This window comes from Dendrobates tinctorius, unplaced genomic scaffold, assembly GCF_039654945.1.
Source record: "Dendrobates tinctorius isolate UK_male_01 unplaced genomic scaffold, ASM3965494v1 ptg000133l, whole genome shotgun sequence".
Lineage (NCBI taxonomy): Eukaryota > Metazoa > Chordata > Amphibia > Anura > Dendrobatidae > Dendrobates > Dendrobates tinctorius.
The window spans coordinates 32,945,700-32,951,699 of NW_027361801.1; positions in this window are offsets into that span (position 1 = coordinate 32,945,700).

A 6,000-nucleotide genomic window follows, 5' to 3' on the forward strand; every position below is an offset into this window, starting at 1 on the left:
CCGATACGGCAGAGAAATAGCGGTATAGTACAATGAAAAATACTTCACTTTTTACATCTCATGACGAGGCCCATCTATTTCTCCATACAGAATCATTGGTCCCATATAATGTTTGAAACAGTATATGATGAGCTCCACATAATGCTACAGTATATGTTGGTCCCCATGGATGAAGCTCCACTGTCTTATGGGCCCAAATAATGCTCCAAACATAATGGGCCCCATTTCTAATGCTCTAGTGTATAATGGGCCCTGTAAATGCTGCTCCAGTGTCTGATGTCCACCTTTGGAATGTTCCAGTGTATGGTGGGCCCCATCTATCATTCTCCAGAGTATAGTGCTCCCCAAAAATTGCTGTCCCAACATTGAAAACAATCAAATAAGTCTCCTCGCTAGGGAATCCCTGTACTAGTCTAGACTCCTCGTCGTCCCCATCTTCCATCTCACTGCACAGTATTTCAACTTTGCAAGTGCTGTGATCCTGGGCAAGCAGGGGGGGCCCACTCGTTGGCGACGGCACTGGCACAGGGCCCCTGATAGTACGGTGGTGTGTCTGATGGCGGGTGGGCCGAACCTGCACTTTCATCTGCAGCTTCCTCTTTGTCACCGTGTAAGATGGAACTGTATATGGGAAGGGTAACCTGAGTTTCATCAGGGTCAGATTCAGGCCGGGTAGCGTGCGAGGGGAATGTAGTGGTCTGGGTCAATGTACCAGCAGATTCATCGAGCAGTGTCTGGGCATCAGTGCACTTGTGTCGCCCCCAGGAGTACGGTCGCCACAGTGGCATTACCTTCTTCCTAGGGAGTGTGATGTCATGCTTGGGAGCAACGAAGGATCTCTCTAGCAGGTTAACTGATTGGGCGGCGTTATTCCCACGAGTCATGACCCTCCAAACAGCGTTCATGAAGGCAAAGTGTTTGTTTTACGTGGGCAGTATGGTTGCAAAGCTGAACCTTAAAGGAATGTCCAGAAGGGCACCACCAGGAGTGGAGCCTACGGTTAAATTCGACTCCACCTGGGAAACCTCAACCATGCCAGCTACAGAACAGATGCACACATTGCAAGCTTAATTCCGTTAACGAACGAGACTCCGTCATGCCCCGCGGTCCGAGTCCGGCTTACTAGAGGGACACGTGAGGCTCTGGCACATGAGATTGGCCAATAACTGGTGTGTCATGCCCTTACATGTCCGTGGCTGCATGTGCGCTACACTGAAAAGGCCAGCGTTTGTCGCTTACAGGTGCAGATAACCCGCTGAACAACGTTAGTGATGGGGATCACTGATTACAATTATTACCCGCGAACAATGATTTCCCAGTAAGTGCAGGTCAACCGCAGTTCCAGAATTAGGCCTAACCGTCATTCCTGAAAATATGAAAAACTTACGTGCGCAAACCACAGGTGCTGTAGCTTGCTTAACAGCTCGCCAGCCATTCTCACGCCCAGTATGGATTACACGTGATTGCACAAAGGTTAGAAAGGGTACCGTATCCCCGGATAACATGTATGGATAGCGTACACATTCAAAATATATGTCTCAGGAGGCAGGCTCAGACGGTGTTAGGCCCAGTATGGATTGCACGTGATTGCACAAAGGTTAGAAAGGGTACCGTATCCCCGGATAACATGTATGGATAGCGTACACATTCAAAATATATGTCTCAGGAGGCAGGCTCAGACGGTGTTAGGCCCAGTATGGATTGCACGTGATTGCACAAAGGTTAGAAAGGGTACCATATCCCCAGATAACATGTATGGATAGCGTACACATTCAAAATATATGTCTATACATCAGGAGGCAGGCTCAGACGGTGTTAGGCCCAGTATGGATTGCACGTGATTGCACAAAGGTTAGAAAGGGTACCTTTTCCCCGGATAACATGTATGGATAGCGTACACATTCAAAATATATGTCTCAGGAGGCAGGCTCAGATGGTGTTAGGCCCAGTATGGATTGCACGTGATTGCACAAAGGTTAGAAAGGGTACCGTATCCCCGGATAACATGTATGGATAGCGTACACATTCAAAATATATGTCTCAGGAGGCAGGCTCAGACGGTGTTAGGCCCAGTATGGATTGCACGTGATTGCACAAAGGTTAGAAAGGGTACCGTATCCCCGGATAACATGTATGGATAGCGTACACATTCAAAATATATGTCTCAGGAGGCAGGCTCAGACGGTGTTAGGCCCAGTATGGATTGCACGTGATTGCACAAAGGTTAGAAAGGGTACCATATCCCCAGATAACATGTATGGATAGCGTACACATTCAAAATATATGTCTATACATCAGGAGGCAGGCTCAGACGGTGTTAGGCCCAGTATGGATTGCACGTGATTGCACAAAGGTTAGAAAGGGTACCTTTTCCCCGGATAACATGTATGGATAGCGTACACATTCAAAATATATGTCTCAGGAGGCAGGCTCAGATGGTGTTAGGCCCAGTATGGATTGCACGTGATTGCACAAAGGTTAGAAAGGGTACCGTATCCCCGGATAACATGTATGGATAGCGTACACATTCAAAATATATGTCTCAGGAGGCAGGCTCAGACGGTGTTAGGCCCAGTATGGATTGAACGTGATTGCACAAAGGTTAGAAAGGGTACCGTATCCCCAGATAACATGTATGGATAGCGTACACATTCAAAATATATGTCTCAGGAGGCAGGCTCAGACGGTGTTAGGCCCAGTATGGATTGCACGTGATTGCACAAAGGTTAGAAAGGGTACCGTATCCCCAGATAACATGTATGGATAGCGTACACATTCAAAATATATGTCTATACATCAGGAGGCAGGCTCAGACGGTGTTAGGCCCAGTATGGATTTGACGGCCCAGATTACACAGCGGAGGAGCAGGGAGAGGTAAAGATTGCAAATGCTGGGGCCCTGCCCAAGCAAGGGGGGCCCACTCGTGGGCGTCGGTACTGGCACTGGGCCCCTCATAGTACAGCGGTGTGTCTGACGGCGGGTGTGCACCACCACCGTCAGAGACACTTGATTGCACTATGAGGGACCCTGTGCCAGTGCCCGCGCCCAAGAGTCGGCCTACCCACCTGTCCAGGGCAACGGCACTCGCACGGTGTCGTGCGCTAGGTGGTGACCCCGGCCATGGGGGGGGAGGCAGCACAGATAGGGAGTTTTAGAAAGTGGCATATGTTGATGTTGGACATTCAGCTGATGCAAAAGGCGAAATAGGTGAAGTCCCAGGAAGAGGTGGACCAAAGCAAGCCATTTTTCTGTCACCCTATGTGTCATCAGGGGAAGGTGGGACAAAATCCTTTGAAACCCATGCATGGTTCATTTTAATGAAGGTTAGATCATCCACATTTTGGGTTGACAGACGGGTCCTTTTTTCTGTCAGGATTGATCCAGCTGCACTGAAGACTCTTTCCGATAGCACACTTGCAGCTGGGCAAGCGAGCTCCTGTAAGGCATATTGGGCCAATTCAGGCCAGGTGTCCAGTTTAGCGGCCCAATAGTCAAAGGGGAATGACCTGTGTGGGAGAACATCGATATGGGAGGAAAAGTAGTTTGTAACCATAGTTGACAACTGCTGTCTCCTGTCACTTTCCATCGATGCAGTATTACCAGTTGTGTGAGCGGTATTTGAAAAATCAGTCCACAACATTGTCATGAAACCCCTGTCTCCAACGCCACTTCTGCTGTGTGCACCACGAACACCTCTGCCAAGCTGCCCCCGGCCCGTACGGCTCGTGTGAGAACCATCACCACTGCTGTGTGCTGGGAATGCCTCAAGCAACCGATTTACCAGAGTTGCTTGTTTATTAGCCAATACTAGGTCAAGGTTCTCCTGTGGCATGATGTTTTGTAATTTGCCTTTATAGCGTGGATCCAGGATGCTGGCCAACCAGTAGTCGTCATCGTTCATCATTTTGGCAATGCAGGGGTCCCTTTTTAGGATCTGCAAGACATAATCTGACATGTGGGCCAATGTTCCCGGTGTCAATGATGCACTGCGAGTGCTGGGTGGAGGAGCACTTTCTGGCAAATCCACATCCCTCCAGTCACGCACAAAACCTGTACCAGACCTTGCCACGCCAACATTTTCACTTGCCCCACGAGATGCATCCTCCTCCCCCTAAGTAATCATCCCCATCATCATCCTCCTCCTCCTCTTCCTCCACCTCGCCCAGGAGAGGTCCCTGAGCAGACAATGGCTGAATGTCATCAAGGATTCCCTCCTCCTCTTCCTCCTCATCAACATTGGCTGCAGACGCCTGCTCCTTAAGGTGCGTCAAAGTTTGCATGAGCAGACGCATAAGTGGGATGCTCATGCTTAGGATGGCGTCGTCTGCGCTTACCAGCCGTGTGCATTCCTCAAAACACTGAAGGACTTTACAGAGGTCTTTCACCTTCGACCACTGCACACCTGTCAACTCCATGTCTGCTCTCAAAGTGCCTGGCCGTGTATCCTCCCACAAATGCATTATGGCCTGCCTCTGCTCGCACAGCCGCTCCACCATGTGCAGGGTGGAGTTCCACCTTGTTGCAATGTCGATAATGAGGCGGTGGTTGGGAAGGTGGAGCAATCGCTGCAGCTTCTGCATACGAACGGAGTGTACAGGCGACCGGCGGATGTGCGCGCACAGTCTTCGCACCTTCTGGAGCAGGGCTGTTAACTCCGGATAATTTTTGAGGAAGCACTGCACCACCAGGTTCAAGGTGTGAGCCAAGCAAGGTATGTGGCTGAGTTTTGAAAGGGCTATGGCTGCCACAAAATTACGGCCGTTATCACTAACTACCTTGCCTGCCTCAAGATGTACACTGCCCAGCCATGACTCAGTTTGTCGCTTCAAGTACTCGGCCAGCACCTCAGCGGTGTGTCTGTTGCCCAAACACATCATCTGCAACACAGCCTGCTGACGCTTTCCACTAGCTGCTCGATAGGGGGACACATCGTGTGCAACAGTGGCAGCTGCAGATGGAGTGCTCGTACGACTGCGCTCTGTGGACGAGCTTTCGCTTCTGGAGGAGGAGGAGGAGGAGGAGGGTCGAACGCCTACAGCCAACTGTTTCCTATAACGTGGGCTAGGCAGCACTGTCCCACCACCACTGTCCCCTGTGGACCCTGCATCCACCACATTAACCCAGTGCGCAGTGATGGACACGTAACGGCCCTGGCCATGCCGACTGGACCATGCATCAGTTGTGAGGTGCACCTTTCCGCTCACTGACTGCTTGAGTACATGGACAATGCGGTCTTTCACATGATGGTGTAGGGCTGGGATGGCTTTGCGAGAGAAGAAGTGGCGACTGGGTAGGTCATAGCGTGGTACTGCATAGGCCATGAGTTCGCGGAAAGCTGTGCTTTCCACCAACCGAAAGGGCATCATCTCAAACGAGATTAGTTTGGCAATGTCGGCGTTCAAACCCAGTGTACGCGGATGAGAGACTGAGTACTTTCTTGACCTACTCATAGTGTCTGGGAGGGTGAGCTGGACTTGAGAGCTGCATATGGTGGAAGTAGCGGTGGACAGGGCGGACTGAGAGAGGGTTGATGATGGTGATGGAGTTGGTGTTCTTTCTGATGGCCTAGAATCAGTCTTTCGTTGATATAACAGTGGGATTCCCTGACTGCTGTGGCCTTGCAACGACACCTCAACATTTGCTGCTGTGCTAACCGGTGGGCTTACAGTGGGGGAAACAATGTAGCGTTGCTGACTACCTTCGTTGTGATCAGTTGCACATGTGGCACTTGAGGTTTGGTGTTGTGTCCACGCTTGCAAGTGCATGCTGGTTAAATGTCTAAGCATGCAACTGGTATTCAAATTTTTCAGATTTTTCCCTCGGCTAAAGGTCTTTGCGCACTTCTTACAGATAACCTTGGCCTGATCATGAGGATTTTGGTCAAAAAAGTGCCACACTGCACTCTTCCTACTTTGGCAGACATTTTGCGGCCTAGCACGCTGTGATCTTTTGACCCTCTGGACAAGCTGTCCAGCAACTCTTTTGATGTTTGGAACCTGT